Source organism: Haliotis asinina, chromosome 1, assembly GCF_037392515.1.
Source record: "Haliotis asinina isolate JCU_RB_2024 chromosome 1, JCU_Hal_asi_v2, whole genome shotgun sequence".
NCBI lineage: Eukaryota > Metazoa > Mollusca > Gastropoda > Lepetellida > Haliotidae > Haliotis > Haliotis asinina.
This window is the reverse complement of record NC_090280.1, coordinates 33,847,911-33,870,770: the sequence shown is the minus strand read 5'-3', so window position 1 is coordinate 33,870,770 and position 22,860 is coordinate 33,847,911. Positions and strand designations below refer to the sequence as shown.

At 41.1% G+C, this 22,860-nt stretch overlaps 1 protein-coding gene across 3 annotated transcripts in view; it reads right to left on the bottom strand.

The window, feature by feature from the left end:
* LOC137290543 (uncharacterized) overlaps window positions 1–22,860 on the bottom strand; it is an 82,875-nt gene that overhangs the window by 5,576 nt on the left and 54,439 nt on the right. For 2 of the 3 annotated variants that reach the window (XM_067821586.1, XM_067821577.1), the window contains one exon: window positions 10,159–10,231. The gene's annotated coding sequence lies outside the window, so the exon portion shown is untranslated. Of the gene's footprint in view, window positions 1–10,158; window positions 10,232–16,727; window positions 16,804–22,860 lie in introns of those variants that run through there. The other variant, XM_067821591.1, reaches the window with a different exon arrangement.

Here is a 22,860-nt window from a genome sequence, read left to right as displayed (position 1 = left end):
AAATAAATCTGACATGTTTTTACCACCAATGCGCCAAAAAATGCACAAGGCGTGCTCAAAACGTCACAATACGTGCAGAAATTGAATCCAATGTTGCATACTTTTTTCATGTGTTCCTTCAGACCTTCAAGCCTTAGAGTTTCGATCAATAGTTACCTGTAACTGGATTCTTTCTGAACAATACGAAACTTGCATATAGGTACAATGTAAAAAAAATCATATAAATGTTAAATAGTTAAAACCTACAAATGACTAGACGTCCTCAGCTAACCCCATCACAGAGAAGAGTCGGTGAACGATATGCTAGACATCAAATATTTCCACTTCGTGCAGTTCACACATAGACGGAAATTCAGACACCTCCATCTGTTTACGCTTTGAAAATCCATCTCAAAACGGAATTCATTTCTCATATAGACATTTTGGTGTTGACGTACATGTGTTCTCGGTCTAACGATAAACGAAAATCTTGAAAGAACTGTTTGATCTACACGTATTAATGGGGTACAGACATACACTAGTGCAGTGCAAACACATTCCAGACCCATAGTAGACAGACTCAGGGATATAACGATATATGATAGAAGGGTTTGTTTATGTCAACACAAAACACAACAGACAGAGTGCAGTCATGCCCTCTTAACACCGTCTAGAGGCCAAGCGCATTGCGTTTGAAAACAGCGCTAGACCTTATTATGATGTCAGCTCACGTTATTTCGTTTCGTACAAAAGCACCATCTGAATTCGACTTATCAAAGGATCAGATGTCGAAAATCGGAATGTGTATTTAAACGAATCCAAACACCACGAGTAACATCTTTTCATCGCAGCAATTTTTTCTCCTGAAATGTGTGAAGAATTCAGTTTAATGTATAATACATATTTATTTTTATCAGTCTCTTTGACTCTTCTGATGATTCCACAGTATCCTTCGCGAAGGAACATCAACATGGAGTCCGTCGATCGTCAACCATCTGTAGCAAGGTGTCAGTCAGTCGTCAACCATCTGTAGCAAGGTGTCAGTCAATGTCAAATATCGACTCTAGTCTTGTTCTATCACCAACGCAGACTGAAATCAACACGTGTGTTTGTAGCATCACTTCGTCAATAATCAAAATGTCCACACTGTTCAAGCTGTTCCAGACTCCTTTTTACGACATATTGTCAGATGCGAAATAACACGTTTCAATAACATTGATAGCATAGTAACGTTAGTGCGGGGAGTTTGAAATTCGGTTTTTAGCTGTCACTGCAATAATAAAAAGGACATATGGCTAGGCAAAGTATACACTTGAAAAGGGTTGGTACACAACAAACGTTGTCGAAACATTACCAGGTTGCCGGACAAATTATACACTAGAGTGAGTGAGTGGGGATTAACGCCGCTTTTAGCAACATAGCGAACGCTTTAACCACTAGGCTATCATGTATACAGTAGATCTGATCACCATAGTACAAACGCTATTGTCCTTCACACTCTAATACAAAAGTTATTCGTATCAGATACATTCCCATCAAATAACCCTCGCACTTGTGTGTCCATAGTTTCCATTGGATATTTTATATAGTCTCCGCCCTGCAATATGTATACTCAAAACCACTTGCCCGATTAACGGCGTACAAATGGTGGTGTTTGACTGTTTACATTGAATAAATGGTCATTTAGATTTCACATTGCGATCAATTTCATATACTCATCGCAATAAATAAAGTAACATTTGTAAAGGTAGCACTCCGAATCCATTAGGACAGCCGCAAGGTGACATACATATTCAGAATGCATATGTTCTGTTAGTTTTTCCGTTCGGTATACCTGTCTTAGAAAACGGAGATAAGAAACACCATTGCAAGAACACAACCGACCTTCCATTCAGCGTAAAAGGAAACACAGAAAAGAAACAGCTGCAAGAATTTCAACCACCCGTTTTACAATGTCATAAACACAAAATACACAGAAATTAGACTTAATGGTTTGAGGTTTCCAACAGACATCCGTCGTATTACGATGAAGAGGAATGTAAGATCTTTATCAGAAATTTTTTTTGTGTGGTACCGATATTGGTGTCGCTTTCATGAAAACTAAACCTGTATATTGATTTGCACTTATCGGAGTCGGGTCTCGCGCGACGCTGTTTAAAAAGTAATAGCTGATAATCGGCACATCGAGGTATTTGTACTGTGTTTCAGATCGAGGGAACAAATTATTCATTTATCGTTTGACTTTGAATATGTATCTGAAACGAGCAGTCTGGCGAATGGTGCAGAATAGCAAATGCGTAGTACTGAATTATTAAGAGATGGGATTCATAGCTGAGCACTAATTATATTTGTAATGGACAAGTGCACGAAATAATGAGCTCATGGTTCTGGAATTCATCTATTTGAAACCACGTAGGTCTGCAAATATGTACTACGTTTCGCATTGAAAGACGTGAACAGTGCGTAGTGTGTTTGTGGGCATGAGGTCGTGGGGATGGAGGGGGGTGGGGGTTGTTGAAGGTGAAACGCTTGAATATCAGGGTGCAAGTCTAGATTTCCCTAGGTTCAGGAAATCTTCCAACTCACTGGCTCCTTTTCAGTTTGAATGGTTTATTTGTTACTATCGATATCAAATATATATTCAAGGAATAGGCGTGAATGAAGACATAGTCATGCATTTGAGTGCATATGTACACATGCATCTGAGTATAAACGATTTGTTTGTGTACACCTTAACTACGAAACCCTTAATACAGGTTTGAACATAATGTATCGATGACGACAATGATGATGATGAAGACGACGACAATGGCAACGATCACAATGACACCCATTTCTTTACGTGTATCAGAGGTTGGAAATTCATAACAGGAAAAGCGAAAGTAATAATGATAAAAATAAGCATTATATCACCCACCTTCATCCGATATCCCACTGAACGACTTACTTACAGCTCGCCAACCCGCCATGTGACAACTCTCCACTAACAACCAACACTTGCTGGCCACGGTAGCCGAACAAACTGTGATTAACGTACCATTAACCTTTCGACCACTCCAATAAAAACCGAACCTTTTTTGTAATTATCCCCAGGCTCCGTGAGTGACACTTCTTTGCGGGTAATTAGGCAGAATGTGTCAGAAGCAGATCTCAAAGAAGGATAATTTCAGTATTAGCGACAACTTTCTCGCTCCACCCAACAGCCAAATTACACATCGACAAGGAGCTTGATATATGACCGCAGCCAATAAGATTATCACTGGCGAGTTCAACAAAAGACCTGCACTGGAGATCAAGCTATGAGCAGAACAGCTTAGCGAAGTTTTCGTTGTCAAATGAGGCTTGCATTTGGGGTAATACGAGACTCCTGTCAACGTTGCGGTGCGATAATTTTGGATACTTACCAACTGCCTGTTCTGTCATTTTAAGCTTAGGCGCTAATCTTTTATTGGTAGTAAAACGTCTCGACCCCCACCGTCCATACAGCATACCCTTTGATCATATAACAATCTCTTTGTTTCAACTCACCGTGAGCTTTCGTAAAGGATGTAAAACGAACTAAACTTTTGCCAGAACGCAATGTTCCTATTCTGTGGGAACACGGACAAAGGGCATCTTACAGTCATCGCTCTTAATGAAACCGACATCTTAGAGTTAACCCGCCCGGCACAGCTTCACTGGTTCAGAAGAAACAAAGGGATCTCAAAGCTTGTTCGAAAGACTAAATGCTTCTGGAAACCGGTATCACGGGGTTCGAACCAACGTCTTCTCAACAAGCGGAGATACTGAGGGTACTTCTATCAAAATCCAATCAGTTTTCAGCAAGTGATTGTCTGTTACCCCCTACTTCCAAACCCGGCGGAAGCCTCTCGACAGAAGGGGATTGTGTTCGCCTCACCGCTTTCCCACAACCCAACGTTAAGTTACCACACTTCGAACTTTTGTGCCCATCGTGGCGCTTTGTCGCGGCCATAACGCCCCACTCTGACCCCATGCCGGTTCCATGTGGGTTTTCCTGAAACCTTGTTAAGGGTTTTGTTGGTCAAAAGGCTTAGGGTTAGGTAAAGGTCCTAGAGTGCATGATTGAGGCCTCCTCCCCAAGGTATTAGATACGGGCTAATTTCACGACTCTAATGCTCATTTAACAATCAGAGTGTCAATCGTAATCAAAGTTCACAAGAGGGAACGCCTGCTCTTAAGCCAGTATGAAATCTGAAATATTTTCTTTTGGGAGTCAAAGTTTGGGCATTGTATGTTCGATCTTGTGCGGGATTTTTTCGAAGTACGTTGTAAATATCATTGCTCCCTATGAGAAATATGCATAAAAATGCAAAAAAGCCACAATGTATAGAAATATGAGCTAGAAGAAAAGTAGGCTAACGTTTAGTACATATTTTGACAGAAACAAATAATTTTATATTGAATTTGAAAAGGTCGATGGGAGATGGGAGATACGAACCCAAAGAAATCTACTCTGGCATTGCAGATAGGACTGAGCTGAGTTGAAAATAAAGCGGTTCGGGCACTGTGATGTGCGTACATATGGCCAAATTCTAAGATATACATTGTTTAGTTTAAAACATACATACATCCCCTGACAACATCAAAACTGGTATTACTCGACAGTCGTGATAGCAGACATCCGTACCTACCGCCTTGGTCTAGATACTGGACAAGCAAGAGTCTTGTAAATCAGCAGACGTTCCTGCGGAAGGCAACACCTGATACAGAATCACCGAACTCCTCTTCCACACGTCAACCCCAACAAAATATCATCACAGAAAGGTCCAGATCCAAGTCAGTTGAGGACTCAAGATGAACACCAAGTCCAGAACAAGTCAAACTTCAACAGCCATTCCAATCTGGTCAGCAACTGATCCAGAGCCACGAGCGTGCGAACCCAACCTCATCCCTTGCCCAATAAAGTTGCCAGTGTGATACAATCATTATCATGATCAACTGACCAGTAGTTGCACATTGGCCCATGTGTTGACACGTTATGCCGTGTTAAGCAACCTCTATAGGTGACACTCGATTGCATGCTGTTATAAGCTGGCCGAAGTGTTCAGCCCATTATTGGCTTTTAACGGATGGTGTTATTTACGTTATCTAGTATTACCCTGTTGATATTGTGATGGGCCGATGATCCAATGGGGGCGAGGGAGATTACATTGGAAGAAGCCATTGTTCGTGTCGAGAAGCAATTACCTGAGTTGAATACACTTGCTGTCGGAAAACACCATCGCAAGCCAAGCGGGTATTTGAATTCGTGGCCTTCATTGCGGACATGCCACACCAAATTGAAATCTTGACATTTATACAATGACCGGGCTGTTTTCAATATTTGAAATGGACTTTTTAAAGGGTGTCAATCGGGACATGCATGTACAGCTTTCATGAAAGGAAACAGTTACTACTGTAAGAAAGGAGAATAAACGAAACGGTGTTTAATAAATATCAGTGACAATCTCTGGTAGGTTCGAGAGTAACTCGTTTATGTGTTAATCGAACTGTATGACCTTTCTCCCGCGCACACAAAATTTCTGGATCAACGAGGTCTTCACGATATATGCTTGGATTAGTGAGGTTAGGGTCAGATGGATGGATTATTGGGGCTGTCCACCACAAGCCTACACCTTCATTGTATAAATGGAAGTCTATGTCATTTTTGCCGAAACACCCTTACAGCAACGTAGTGTAATAATCAAATAGACATACCTTTGCGTTCATTCGAAAATTTATATTAACATTTAAAAAATTGTAATGTTAGAAATACATACCCGACAATGGTAAACATACATTAGCCATAATTACTGCGATAATTCTTTTATATCGGTGGATCTTGAGGGCCACACACAAAAGAGAGACGAGTGGACAGGGGCACACGCGTACCCATACTAACTACACACCATCGTGTGCGACTCATGGTAACAGTGTAAATCAAGCGAATAATAACTTAAACTAAACGAAATACGTTGTTTTGTCTCATTACGTAGATTACGATCAACACAATATGTCGGCCAGACTGAATTTACTCGAGTAATGCTACAATCAATACTCTGAACAGCGGTAGCAAGTGGCAAACCCGGCCGGTCTAGATGTCATAAACACTGTGATCCCTCCGCTTTGGAGCCACTAAATGTCAATGTTGACTTGCCAGGAAATTAATTGTAAATGTCAATAGAGATTTGCCAATTGATAACTGCATTGGTCTTCGTACAACAGGCTGACTCGAGTTCCCCCACAGGATATTGGCTTCTGTTTTCGTTAAGTAATGGTGATCTGGCTACGCGATCATGATCGTCAATCGTCAGGTTTGGTTTAGTGACGATTGTTGGGTGAGTTTGGTTCTACGCCGCTCTTATCAATATTCAAACAATATCACGACAGGGAATACCTGAAATGGGTCTCACTTACTGTACCTGTGGGAAATCGAACCCGGGTATTCGGCGTGACGGGCGAACGCTTTAACCACTAGACTACCTTATCCCCCGTTATCTAGGCTTCAAACCAGCGACCTGAGAGCGACCAGTTTCACTGGTTAACTAACAGGCGTATTTGTCGATAATGGGAGTAAGATAAATACACGTAAGCATACATGGTTTTGATAAAACCATTGTAAATCAAATCGGACATCCAGTGAACAATAGCATGGGCAACATGTCGGTAGCGTTTTCACTACAAAAACTAAGTCATCTCTAAAAAATACTGAATAGTTTCAATGTTCAATCTCGGAAAGGGTGTAATCCAAACCATTCGCGTCGCATGCACTTACGACAGTCGAAGTTGTAAATCTGTTTGGAGCACCACTACAACATACACAGGGGTTCGAACCATGTCCTAATGCTTGATGAGCAAACCAACCATCAGAACCGAACCTAAGGTGTTCTGTGACCATAAGTGCTAATACTTATAATACTTATGGTAGATTATTGAGCAAACATCAAGAACCTAGAGATGTTCAATACGATCATCTGACCTCAATGGTCAACATACTCCCCAACAGATGCGTGTAAGTCCTGCTGGTGACCATTATCGGTGTTTGACCAAGGCTAACTCCAAAGTGTCAAGACCCTTCTGAAACTGACCCTCACGCCACGAACACCTGTCTCGTCCAACGACAGCCACACGTCCCATGCTTGTATACGCAGTACATCCACTAAACGTAGCAAACCCGTGGGACATGAACACGACAAACACAGTCGTTAAATACACACATTGATGTATTGATACCGCGTCTACAGGTAGGTAGAATGACATCGTGTACGCTCATGAATATGCATGACCACTCAAGCTTGGAAAGTCAAGTGACCATCTGCAAGATAGCATTGATGTGTAGAGAGGAGTCAGGAAACGCGATACTTCAAAGACAAGCGCGATCGCTGCTACAATACTATCACTACCCGTGTTCAGAGACCGAGTTTATTGCTGTAAACGATATGTCCGGTGACTTGGATAAAGACAGGCTTGTCACCTGGCTCTCATGTTGCAGAGTGTTTGGCAAAACGTTATGATCCATGCAGAATTATAAGCAGAACTTGATGAATAAATGTGGTTCATTTTTTCATTGTCCGAGCAGTTTAACATTCCCTTGTCAAGTGAAAGAATTTCTGAAGCATACTTTAGTTTCCAAAAATACTTATGGCGGTGAATGGTGAGGTATATGGTCTCTGGTGAGGGTTTGTAACAGTAAAGTAGGGGTTGCGGTGATATGGCGCGACAGAAAAACATTAAGCAGAAAGCACCAATGGTGAAGCGTCTTTCACTTTTATAATGATAACTCTACAACCACAATTGACCACTATTCAATATATCAGTCTCAACTTACATCACTATCTCTAGAAAATAATGCCTGACGCTACAACATATTTGCCACGTGTTGAACCGGAATGTAAACCGCTTATAGTTTTCAAGCATGGACTAGATAGTCACAAAATGACACTTATTATTTCCATATGTGACATACAGCAGGTTTCAACAAAGCCTTCCACCATACCTTATTACTGCCTGTTCATTTGCCATAAATATGACCTGTGCTCCGGATGAAAACCACTTTTGTTATTCACGGTAGGAATCTGATCAATGATAGATACAAGCCATTGACGTCTACATGGTCACCCCAAAACGACCTCTGGCCAACACGTATGCCATTGTACCAACATATTTACATTATCCGAACCATAAGCAACAGTTGCTATACAATATTTTGTACATGCTCGTGCTTCAACGAACATGCACAGGAGTCAGTCAAGGAGATTTGCTATCTCCACTTTGAAAGAGGAATCTTCAAACGGTTGATGGTCTGTGAAATATACATTCCTTAGAAATACAAGTCTACCCTCTTCTGTTGGAATTATATAGTTCGGGTTTCAATAAAACGACGGGAATGACCCTAAACTCACCCCTGGTCATCGCTGGCTTGTAATCCACGGACCTAAAGCGATGATTTACCTGTCATGGACGTGGCGCATATTGTCGCCATTGGCTCATAAATCATGCCTGACTACTGCCCAAGCGAATGGACATCGGTATAACAAATAACCCGTGGCAGAGGCGGGCCTTTGAGTGTCTGGAACATTAACAATAACACCAAAACTCTACTCCTCCTGGCCGTTTAATGTAAAGGATGGTCACTTGTCCATGGGGCAGTTTCTACGTCATTAAACTGACCATTTTGTTCCGAAAGCATTTACAGGTCTTTGCTACACTTGTGTAGCTACAGTATATAGATTGTTTTGGTTCATATGTATGCAAATCATAGGAGTGGAAAATGTACATCGGTGTCAGTTGTCCACAGGTGTAATTTCTAACTCATTAAACTGACCGTTTTGCGGAGAACGCCTCGCTACTGTGGGCAGTGTGTATAGTTTGTGTATGTTCATGTTAATGCAAACTGTAGGAGTGGAAAATAAAGTTCAGAGATTCGGTTTATTGTCAACGCTCCACCCGTCTGAATATATAATTTTATTGGCCATTTAACGGGTCATCAAGTTTCTTCCCGCTGGTAAGTTTTATGGAGAAGTGGGCATCAATGAAATACAATTTAAACGAAACTGAGAGATTCTCCAATTGCAATTTATGTAGCTGATCTACAAGATTAGAGTTAATGTATTCATACAAGCGGTTATTGACCTTGTCAGCTGTTCAGATACAATTGGTATGATCATTTAGGTTGAGGGGCGGTGAGGTAGCCGTGCAGTTAAAGCGATCGCTCGCCAAGCAGAAGACCCGTGTTCGATTCCCACATTGCCACACTCTGTGAAGCCCATTTCTCGTGCCCCTTGCCGTTATATTGCTGGAATATTGCCAACTGCGGCGTAAAACGTAGTTCAATCACTCATTTAGGTTGAAGTTCTGACGGGTCCTGTCCTGATGTTCAAGACTGACTAATTTCATGTCTAGGCTTTGATCGAATAATTTTAAGATAGTATGGGGCAACACACGATGCCAGTACCGTTGAAACTGGGACAACTTTCACCTTGATGTGTCGAATTCAGTCGTCATATTGGTCAATATAAAGATGTACGGGGAAATACAGAAAGAGGTCAGCTGTCAAGACTCATAATCAACAGTTATCAACAGTTATGATCCTGAAATGGGCACGAAAAACACAGACAAATGATCCCTTTAGGCAAGAATGCTACTCTCTACAAGCTACTCATACTCATTCTATACGTTGTTGTGTGCAACCATCAACAGTTATGATCCTGAAATGGGCACGAAAAACACAGACAAATGATCCCTTTAGGCAAGAATGCTACTCTCTACAAGCTACTCATACTCATTCTATACGTTGTTGTGTGAATACCAAATCATTCTCTATATGGATGACAACGTCTTGTTTCGCATAGAACGACGTTTCGGTGTAGATTCGTACAGCGTTTCAAGCCAAGCGTCACTACATCCAATGGTGAACCAAATGGTTTGGATACGAACAGTATAACTATTAAAGAGACCACGCCTTCACAGAAACCCAACAGCCCCTATTGCTGTGCCCACTAAACGCTGAGTGTTCCAACTATACCTTCATTGTCGGGTTAACGGAGAACGAAAAACTGAATACAAACATCGCTTGGGTTTCGATATAGACCAAAATGTGTTTTGATATCTGTATCCAACTCGCTTCCTGTTTTGTAATCTAACATTTAACTGCCAATCAAATTGTGTCGTCACACTTACCAAATGTGGTTGGTTGCGTCTAGTCGAGAGATGGTTCCACTGAAGATAATCCAACGGTAAGCATCAAAGAATACTGCAATAAAACAAAAGAAAAACAAATAAAATATTCCGTTAATATATAATATCACACTGATACAGATGTTTCGTAATTTTTCATGAAACAGACTTATATCATCTACCTCAGAAAATTTCATCTTCGCCCTTCATCTGATGCACACTTGCTACTAGAACAATGAATATAAACTAAACGTCAGTCTAAGACATTTGGTTCTCGTCAGGAAACAACCTACATAACAGAATACCTGTGAAAAGTCTTTAGGAGAGTTTGGGTTTATCGAGGGGAGGTAACTGCGGTGCACATTGAACTCAACAAATTCTTTTCCTGTCCAATAAATCTCACTGAGTATCACGTGACTTAAAAAGAATGGCGATTGTCGCGTGTCGCGTAATTAGTGAAGGTGCTTAGTAAGCTGATCTGTGGTGCTGGATAACAGGTGGTAGACAGGTGAACTGGCCAGAAACAGCCCAAGACAACAGTCGTGGCAGAAACATGGAAACATTAGATGCGCTATCTGGAAGGTCGCGTGCGTGTGGTGGAAGATGTGGCTTGTGGACTCCTGGATTTCTTGACTTGTGGCGATCTAAACAATTTGGTAGCATCTGCGTCTCGGGTAACTATAGTCCCATCAAACTAGATCGATGGAAGGGAGGGCCAGGACCCATGTCGGAAAAGTTGTCTTATAGTTACAATTATCGTATGTCTGTGAGAGAGTGGGATATTTAGGATTGCCATGCGGACAATATGCTATACGGTTGTACGTGCGTCCCGGGTAAATGTGAAGTCTCAATAAACGAGATCGTTGCAAGGAAAGTCCCGTTCCTCAAACCGATCGTAGCTCTATAACTGTCGTAAATCTATTACAATGTGTGCGATATAAGATCATCTTAGCGCTGAGATTTCCTTTGTGGGGCTGAATCCAGGGCCTGTCCTCAAACCGATCGTAGCGATACGACTGTTGTAAGGCTATATAACAGTATGGTAGTTACGATCGCTTTGGGGAACGGGGCCCCGGACCCAGATGTACTTACGACTATCTTAGCGTTATGAGAGTTGAGAAAATCTAGGCCCAGGACACATTTTACAAAGCGATCGCTTCGCCATGACTTTAGTAAGCCAATATTAAAGTATGGGAGTTACGATCACCTAAGCACTACGCTCGCTTTGTGGAACGGAACCCTGGAGCCTTGTCGGTAAGCGTTCATAGAGTTACGATTATCGTAAGTATGGGATAATAGAGTGGAAGACTTGTGATTGCCATGCTGCTACAGCCGCTCTGTGGAAGGAGGCCTGTTTTGTGGGTTTTGTGAGGAAGGTGCCTTTGGTATTTCAGTTTGGGAATTGGTTTTAGTCATCGTCTCCTGATTGATCACGTCGATGTTTAGGTTATAGAGTTTGAGCACCATAAACGAATTATTGATACAGTGAGTGGATAAAGCCCCCGCTCGTTACGCTGAAGACCTGGACCTAGATTTCGAAACTCTCTTTACGCGAAGATAGTCGTAACTTAATGTATGGTATTTACGACTATCTTAGCGCTAAGACAGCTTCGAAAACCTAGGCCCTGGGTTCGATTCCCCACACGGGTACAATGTGTGAAGCCCATTTCTGGAGTCTCCCTCCGGGAATTTTTCTACAAGCGGCGTAAACCCATTCTCACTCAGCCTTTCTATGTCTTTAACATGATCCTCCCAGGATCAAACCATCGACCTTCAACTCTCTGGACAGACGTACTATCAAATATCATTAGAACAGTTGTCGCTTTAAATAATAAACCAACACTGTATAATATCAATCCGTTAACCATATACACAAGATCAGAACAAATTTACCCATTGTACATGGCAAACATACTTAAACCCGACATCAATTCTTGGAGCCATCTGCTAAACGTGAGTATTATATACAAAGAGGAAATCATTTTCTTTCTCTCAGGTAAATTTATACTGGACAGTATTGAGAGATTAAGGGACAAACATGATCAACCTGCTAATGACCGGTGGTCAAACAAGATACCGCGCGGACGTATATACTCTTCAAGGTCAAAAAGCTATGCATATTTGCCGTCTGCTTTTCTCTTTGGCACGCGGTGAAAGCAGACAGTATTCGCCAGCTGGTGGAAGACCAAAACGATTTGAACGGTCATCGGTTCATATAAATTATCAAGACAACTAGGCGAAAAAAATGTCTATGGATGTCGCACAACACAAAAGCCTCAAGTATGGTATTCCTGTAGAAAGCTGTTATTGATAGAGAACCTTCAGATCGTGTGACATTCGGATTGATCTATGGAATGCAATTAGGGTTAGGAGCGCGTGCGCATCGACGATAGAAAACCGGAATAATACACACCTATTGTATGGCATATTGGCATATTTTGCGCGGGAGTTTGGTCCGACACGTGTCGGATTATTTCCTTTTTCCACCATAGCAATTAGCAATCATCAAAATCTGTCTTCTGGTCTCCGGCCATGTTCATGAAGGATGGCTGATTTAAGGTCTGATCTGATCTATGACACGGTCCTGAGTACATAATCACAGGTCGTTCTATTGGCATCGCTTTCGTTCCATTGTTACAATCAGCTGTAATCCCAGGTCTCAAAGTACATATGCAAGTATCAAGACGGGTCCGGTAATTCAGTATTGATAATGAGAACAGCAAATGTCGACATACTGCACTGAGACCAGTGTTGATGGACGCTTAAATATGCAACTCGGATGTAAATAATTACTCTGCTACATACAACCCGCCCCATGCAGCTAGGCTAGGTGGTCTCCAGTCCGAAATCGAAGCTTGGTTAATAATAATTATAGTGTGTCCATTTATATAGCGCCAAACACCAGGTATTCTCATAACGCCAACAATTAATAAAGCATTAGTGAATCCCACTGATATAGAACTTTTTTAAGAGAACGCCTTAACGCTTGGAGGTTAAAGTGAAAGTATTTTTTTCTGATAGTGAACGTTTCTTTAGTTGTTTAGTGCTGTAGTTTTCAAGCTACATCACGGGAACCTGTGAGTCAGGATCAGAAAACAAGTGGTTGATACAAAGAGCATCCATTCACCAAAACGAGTCCAAGCCACATGACTGTATAAATCGCTTATTATAACAAACACAGGTAGCTGAGGACCTATATTGTTACGAAGAATCTAAAAATTGGCTGGTCCTTCTGGAAACGACATAGAAAACTACTTACAAACTAGGTTCAGTATAGTACGATAATTTTCAACAAACCTTGTGGTAGAAGGCAATCGCATACTTAATACGTCATCTGTTGACACTGAACACTTAAGCCATCTGACTAAACTCACGTTCAATGACACAGAACATAACAAATTCAACCAACAATGCTCGTTCAGGGCTGATGACCCAAAAAGCGCGCCCGTCGTAGGAAGAGGCAATCGGCACAGCCATGGAGACAGTAAACATCTGTGATGGGCTTCTGGTGTGGAATGTTAATATGACAACACGGCTGCTGTAATTATAGTGTAGCGTATTCCATGTGTATAATAAACGTCTACGTCTCAACGAACACCGCCCAACCGGGACGAGAGTCAATTCTTATACTTTTGCAAGGAACGACATACTCTTTGCTGATTGTTTAGGTTCATGGGAGATGTATGTACAACATTGCGATGCATGTTCAAGCCAGTGAATGGCAGTATGAGCGATTGCAGACTTGGCATTCGGTTGGTATTGACAGAAGGTACATAAGCCCTGATAACCAACAGATGGAGAACCAGACAGAAGATTTAACTCATTTCATGCAGAACTGGATACAAAATTTCTTTAACTGTCGACGGTAAAAAGAATGTAGTGCACGAACTATTGCTGGTATTACTCATCAATAAATACACTTTTCGCTCCGGTAAGCATTGAATATATGCCCGGAAAACTTAACTTGAATATACACTGTTCATCCAGTGACAAGCATACGTTTATACGTGTTTATACGTGTGAATATTGCTTAACGCCGCATCAGAACTTTGTAGCTATTAATTCTATTCGTTACAGACTTCAGTGTATTAAAAACTGATATCGGGATTATCTGATCTAAATACATGTGTATCGGTTTTGTTTAAACTAGATTTAATGACAAGAAGGATATTCCTGGAAAAAAGGTTATCGTAAATATGTTTACTAAACGTTTCTCAAAAGGTAAACCTGAACATGTGCGGGTTAACATACCGACCCATTAAATGCAATGTACATGAGATATGTCAGTTTATAACGCGATATGATGTTTTAACGTATTAATAATTTCGCCCTTCCTTTACTAGTATAATCAATAACAAACATTGCACAATCAGTGCAATCGTATTAACATCGTCAACATTGTCCATATCGTAAATATAGTCAACACCATCACGAACACATTGTTTAGTCGTGGTGGGTTGTGTTGACTAGACAAAGGCTTTGGGTATATTAGAAATCTCTCATTTGTACTTCATTTGCACATTTCATGAAATATTAACAATAGGTTGTTCATTTCACTACCTAGTAGCGCAGCACAATAGAATACCCGTTGTGCTAATTAGCTTACCCTCGTCACATATGATTGAATAGGGATATAGACACATCTTCGGGGATCTTTATTCATGTTTGGGGATGAACTTGCTCCCCGAATAGCCCTGATGCTGTTTTATGGAAGATACATATATAATGAAACACGTCTGTCTTTAGACCAATGTCAATCAAAGAATATTTGAATGATAAAATGAGTATCTGGAAATCGTTACCATGGCGACAAGATGATGGTTTAAACTTATCCGATCGTCGGGTCATTACGTAACTCTATGTACGTCAGTGGACTTTCTATTATGATTTTTGATGCGATGAGAATAACAGAGTTTCCATAGAAACGTGGACATGTTAAGAGCAATCGTCATTACCTTGTCCTACATAACATCCATTGGTGCTATCATATCAAATGCATTATTACTTAAAACTGTGTCTCAGTTTCCGGTACTTACTATTCAGGACGGTGGACACATATTTTGACTTGTTACTTAAGCAAATCTGAACAAATCTTTTGGAAAGGGATTGCTTAACCTCGAAAGGACCACCAATTTTAGTTCGATATAGCCGAAGTTTGTTATTAGCAGTTCAACTAAAAAGAAAAACAAATGGCCTGGGAAAAGTTCGTTATATGCGATAGTTCGTCACAAGTGGGTTCGCTATAAACATGGCTCACTGTACTCGAAACCGTAGATACTGTGGTCCTCGGTGGTACCGTAGTTCAAGTGTTCGCTTGTCACGAGGACCGGGGTTTGGCTCCGATCATGGGTACAATGCGTGAAGCTCATTTCTGATGTGTCTCCCCTGGGTCATATTGCTGGAATATTTCTGAAGGCAGCGTTAAACCATACTCACTCACAAAAATCGAAGTCAGTCTCTGCTCATTAAGGAGAAATATCGTCTCAACTCCATCGTTAACAGAAAATGTCGACCTTTGTCCACAGCAACACAATGTCCGTATTTACTCGCAGTTCAACAAAACGGTGAACAAACGCTGGACAAAATCCCCCGTACATACCTAATGGACGCTCCACCTTTCCCAAATCACCAACATGTCTGGATAGAGCACAGGTCATGTGAAGTATTTGAACGGACAGGAGAGTATTTCTCACAAACCGAGGCCTATCGAGTTTCATGGCACTTGTCTAGTCGCGTGCGTCTAGACGAGTGAGATGACGCTCTGGTCTCTGAATGTGTCACTCCGCCTAGCGCTTTTGAGTTGTACATGCCTGTCCCTTAGTTAAGTGACTTTCGGTATGAATACCCAGTGAATACCCCCGTATGACATTGCTAGGATTGTAGGAATTCGAGATTCGTTATTTAAAGACTCTCTTAATGTTTCCCCCATGGCAACAGAACCCGACACCCAAGCAGCAGACTGACGAACAAGTTTTACAGTGTAATGACAAGTACCTCATTGGCCAGTCTCAGCCCTGTGCATCTTGATACGTTAATAGACCATTGAAAAAATAGGAGATATTTCATTTTGAGAGCATACTAAAAACAGTGCAAATGCAAATGAGAAAAATTAACATACGCCATGTTTATCCATACAGATGAACTATTTCTAAAGAAATGGATTAAATAGTCACAATTTCCCTTAATTGCCTAATTTCCCAAACTCTGGGTGAGTTTGATTTTACCCTTCTGTTTCCAATATTCCAGGAATATCATGATCGGGGATACAAGAAATGGGCGTGACACATTAGTACCCACGTAGTGAATCGAACCCGGGTTTTCGGCGGAAAGGGCCAACGCTTTAACCACTGAGCTAGCCCAATGCCTTAACTCTGATACGTCTGTTTGTTACCTTCATCTGTAAGTAAGATTAATGTTTTACTATCGCAAAACTCATGGATATTAAAAATATCGATTACTAGTATGGTTTATTATTTATTATTTTCCTACCACGACACCACACGAAACACGTTTGATAGTGGTAACTAAGCAATCACATTCCTACACGCACACACGTATCATATATTACTTACGTGTTCAATAACAAGTGCTTCTGTCCTCAGTCCGATCTTGAATTTACATCCAAACCGACTTCATCCAAACATCAACACACCTGCACCTGTGCACGTCTAATGAAGTCACCACACCTTGATCTAGCTTACATCATTCTTATGAACGATCATAGGAATACTCCCCACTCAGCGCTCGCCTATACAGAACCAGTCACTAGTGACGCCGTGTTATCTCATGTTAATTTGCGTGACGTTCCTTCTGAGTCCTCTCAGCTTGGGGGTAGGGGGAGGAGGTGGGGACAATAAGCTTGGTTTATGAAACTGATAACCCGTCAGCTTATAAGGAGCCAACATGAAAGCGAGGTGGACTCGCACCGATTGCTGTGACTCGCCACCGGATTAAGATAATCTTGTGATTATAAGATAACGCCCACCTAAATATATGTTTTCCTAGCTCTCTGAATGGGTGGTTTCAAAACTAAACGGTTGGTACGGGTGTCATTTTATGATTTTAGCGTAATTAGTCTTTTGTCCGGTGTTGTGTTTTACCTTAAACTACTTTGGCAGTTCGCCCCTATCGTTAACATTGCGGCTTGGTTTGACATTTGAAGTAATCTTACCCGACAGACTTTTATATTCAGGTTGTATCCTTACGAATAACTATATCGGAACGTCGTATTGAAATAATGAATAAATGTCAAGTCCTTCAGTCAGCTATGTCTTCATTAATACCAGAGATTGTAAACCTCGTGAGGACCTTGTTCCTGAAGACTAAATGTTATATGCGTTTATAACTCAGTAGGTGAGTGTAACATTATTCCGTAGTTTGTAATAATTCAAGCAATGAGACAACGGTGACATAAGAAACTGTCGTCAGACCTTGAGGGATTCGAACCTGGGTCATTATCGTAACAAACGAACGGGTTTTACCACTAGGCTATCATTACTGCCCTCATGCAATAATGTCGCCATTCCATGGAAACGTATGGAAAGAGAGACTCTGGAAAGACAAAGCTTTGACTGGCATTAAGAAGTGGAACAGACGAAGCGGAAATTATGGATTTCAGCATCTGATTTATAGGGAATGCATAAAGCTTCCGGAATTTGTAAGTACACATGTTCAGACATGATCGACTGCTTGCAACATGACTTCAAACAAACTGGGTTTTCATTGTCTTAAACTAACAGAAATGATTACAAACACCGAAGTGTCGAACTCTGCCGTCTCGAACTTACGTAAGTAATAGCAGGGAGCCCATATACAGATTAAGGATTATTCCTGGTAATAGTTAGTAGTCTGCGTATGTCTTCTACATGAATTATTCAAGGACATGTCGAACCTTCATTCGTATGCTTAATTAAATCACAATATACGTCTCTGTCGTAACTTGTCTATCTCGAAGTATTTACATTCGTTGCTTTGACTTAGACAGAACAGTGTTATATTGCATATGTCAAACGCTCACGACATCAAACAGGTGTTTCAAAAACAGTCTAGAAACGTTCCAAAATCATCAGAAGGATCGAGGCAGACAATCCCCGACCATGTCAGGCTGTCAAGTCAACGCCAAAGTGTATGAATTTTCATTTCACAAGGAGCCCAGTCGACCAACGAATTACAGAAATCCCCTTGCAAATATTTCAGTGGGTTTTATTACACCGGAAGATCCCATCGCCAACAGGGCCGGCATTTTGATATGTGAGTAAACACAATAGTTCACGTGAGGACATAAGTGTCACGTTTTCCTAACAACTAATGTCGCTAATAAAAATGTACAGGGTATGTGTTTCAAGAACTGTCTAGATATTTAGCCCTTGGATAACCCAAATGAAAATTGACTCCGCTTATACGAATATTTCCTGGACAGGAGATCCCGCTGTTTTGTAGTATGCCGTTGGTGCATGTCAGATTTTGATTGAGAACCGATAGAAGGTATGCAAGTTAAAAAAAACTTCAACCGGTGTCAATATAGTTCAAACGTGTTCGTGTGAACAACGCCGACAAGAACAAATACTGTCCTCGCGTACACATTTCCGCTGTAAAATATATCGTTGATTTTCATGAATAGCCCCTTTGGTATGAAGTACCGGTGTTGGAGCGGTAAGAATAGATAACGTTTGCTTGAACTAAAATTATAATTGCTGTTTGAAGATGATGTTTACCCCTTATGTTTGTCGATAAGATATTTTCAATAGGGACACTTCGAGAGCTTTGTTAAATTTTCCTCCTATACAACGTCACGAGAGTTGTCGAAAGGAAGGCATAAAGAATTTATTTTTCTAAATATAGAATTCATCTCCTGTACGCTTAAAATATGTTCACTTTTAAATATAGTGCCACAAAACTGGGATGGTATTTTGAAAAGGAGGACGTAGGACATTCACATCAGTAAAATGTTGAGTGAGTAAACATTGTTTTAAGCCATACTGGATAACGGGGTAATTTCTTCTCTCGCCCCCATTCCCTTGCCTTCTCTCCCTCATTTTATTCGGTTCAGGAATGATTACGCCTTTTCAAATATATATTTAAGAAGATTATGATTTCACACACATTAACGTCCATCAATACATATACATGACAATTTGGCCTGTGTAAACATTCACAAAGGATTTGAAAGGATAGTGAAGTAAAGGAGTTCTGCCAACGCGCGTGTTTTAATGAATCGATTTACGAAGCCAGACATGCATGATTTCATCATTAGAAAAAGGTTTAGGAAAATGCAAAAACAAAAAAAAATAAATATGCAAATGAGGGAAGGTAGAGTTGGATAGTAAAGAAAAACACCCAAGCAGTTATTTAAAAGGAAATTATTTTTACGTGCGGACGTATGCATCTTACATGATCCAGGGTAAATGTTAAAAAATATGATGGCACACATGCGTAGTGGTTGTGGGGGTATTCCAATGATTGTGAGAAGAATGTAAAACTAATCACCTACGTCATTCACATTTTGAAGAGAGAATAAAAAACGCAACCTGTCTCAGCAGTCAAATAATTACGTTTGCGAAGAGAGTTGAACAAATAGATCTCTATGAGCTTCCCTTTTTTTCTCAGCACCATCTTGAATGTCTCAAGGTCGAATCGCTTCCGTTACGAGAGGTCGTCCCCGCGGTGAAGGTGTGGCTGCATCAGTAGGCTCCGTGCTGCCGCAGCGGTGGTGAGATGCTGGGGGACGTGCCTCACTGCGTTGGGGGTAGAGAACTAGGGCTGGCGGGGTGGCAGTGGAACTGGTGATAGATAATGTGTGTGCGTGGCCGGCCTGTGTGGGGTGTGTTGGGGGATAGGACCATTCTGTCGAATGTGGAAGTGTTTTTTCTCTGTGTTCTTTGTTATTCCCTACTGTCGGTCTGTCTCTCCTCTCCTCTTCCTCTCTTTCTCTCTCAGTCTCTCCTTGATTCTTTCTTCTTTACTTTCCCTTGCGTTCAACTCCCACTCCCCCCCCCCTTGTCTCCCTCCCTTACTCTATCTTCCCTTCTCTATATCCCTTCGTCCCTTGTTTTCCTCTTCTCGTGTTTTCTCACACTCTACATGACTGTCTCCCTTCTTACTATCAATGCCTACTCCTCTTTTTCTCCCTCCGCTCATTGTCTCCCACCCTCCTCCAACTACACTCTTCTGTATCTTTATCTACATTGTACACAGTCGGTCTTCAATGGCATAAATATCAACGAACAAACCATTCCATCCGATTGACAAAGTCGCTCTCACGACAGTCATAAACAACTGGGATGTAACACAGCTACAGTCTAATATAAAAGACATCCATCTCATATTCAGTGAGCCTACAGTGTAATCACAATCATCAAAAGGAAGTGTCCACACAGGTATGTCGGTGTGTTAAAGCGTTTTTATGTGACTTCCCAAGTTCGATCTACGCATACTTCTTTGCAGAACAGGAATTTAATGTTACTTAGTGTTTACTAATACGAAATAAACGGAGTCACAAGTTGATTCATTTGGGACATTTCGATCATTTTCGGTAGTCATGGTCGATAGAACGCGTCTAGTACCGGTGACACTGAGCCGATCGGTTTCAGATCATTTACGCTCGGATAAACAATAGACTTCCTCCTGCGTTGTTTTATACATGGGTGTAATCTGTTCAATTTCCTTTCATCAATAACCGTACGATTAATAGCTTAATTGCTGACGGCGATCAGTTTTTGTTAAAAAGCAATTAAAGATAATCTACTTCAAAGAGATTAAGCCATTGTGGGTGATGACAAAGGGAAATAACTACCTCGTAAATCTTGATTAAGTGATAGACTCTTTAAGTAATTCATCAGTCTGTCGCTGATGAGGGATGAGTGAAATATTTCACCATTTTTGGGGTGGGGTGGGGGGTTGTGTTACAAATCGCATGACACATTAATAAGTCAGGTAAATATGCTTTCAAGTTAGAGATATAAACATTGAGCGTCTTCATCTGACATTTTGGCCAGTTACATAATTTCTTTTGTATTAGTTTGTTTTTATGGACAACCGAATGCTCAAACGAAATACGGCAAACTATGCTAAAAGTCAAAATGTCCAAAATGATGTCAGAAATGCAGGCGAGCTAATGTTATATTCAGCATAATGTTACCTTAACGTAACCGGAATTGTTTGAGACATACGTCCCTCGTTATAAGTCAAGGTTACGTTTTTATTAAAGAAGAGAATGTATCACTTTAGAAATTTTCGTCTGAAATCGTGGAGACCTTGTCATCGGTGAACGTTGTGCTGCAGTATATCTCAACACTCTAGCTTCCACGTATGGGCGATATAACGAGAGAGGTGGCGCCCTATTCGGTTCATTAATTTTATGCATACTGAACCACGAACATTGCAGAGTATGGATGAATACAGCCTAACAACAGAGAAGGACTCATAACAAATGGTATAGATCACATGACAATATATGAATAAACAAACAAAACACTCGAACAAAACCAGAACAGTGTATCCACATGACCAGAACAGTATAAGCAGTATAAAGCGACTAATATTTCAGACCAGCACAGTACCATTGCGAGTGCAGGGGGTAGGGGTAACCCAGTGGTTAAAGCGTTCGCTCGTCATTCGGGTTCGATTCCTCACATGAGTACACAGTAGGAAGCGCATTTCTGGTGTCCCCCGCAGTAAGATTGCGGAAATATTGCTAAAAGCGGCGTAAAACTCAAGCCAGATTTAGAACAGTCACTCCACACGTCTTATCTAAAGACCTACATGGAATATCGCCGCAAACAAAAGACATTCAACACAGCATGTTGTTCAACAACCAGCACGACCACTGCACGACCAATGACCGTAACATTTCCTGCTTCTGGAGAGTCTTTACCATGTACGTTGCATCACAACAGCCGTCTTACAACGTTATCTTAATCGTGTATTTGGATGATACATCGCCAGTGGTTGATATACCGCTAACACTGAAATAGACACTTGTTGATGGCAACCTGAAATGACCTGTCACCATTCGACGGGAATCGCCCCATGCTGAGTGCATGTATTAAATGTGAGTCATGCCCCATCGTAATTGTTACTTCGCAAATCACTTACAAATCGAGATGGGTGGTGCGAGATGCTACATACCCGTCTACGATGAATACAAATAGGTATCTGCTACCTAACATTTCGGGATAACTCGGATATGGTGTACATAGTGACAATGTTGAATTTTTACGCCGCTTTCATCGACGTTCCAGCAATATTAGGGCGGTGGACACCAGAATTTGGCTTCACGCATAATACCCAAGAGGGGAATCGAACCCGGGTCTTCAGCGTGACAAGCGAACGCTTTAACCACTAGGCCATACCATCAGCGCGTTGCACAGGTACAAATGCAGGAATGCATGAAGTATCGCTTTCGGTTGAACAACGAGGCAACAGTCAAAAACATTTCGCGGCTATAAACTAACGTTTCATAGCCAAACTTATGATGCTCAATTCTACATTTCATACACAGCAGCAGGCTTTACTTTCAACAGCACTAGATTACACATTAAACAGCAGAATGTTTCACACTGAACAGCACTAGATTACACATTAAACAGCAGAATGTTTCACACTGAACAGCACTAGATTACACATTAAACGGCAGAATGTTTCACACTGAACAGCAATGGGGTTCATATTCAGCACCATTCTGCTAATCCAAACACTCTTTTTAAA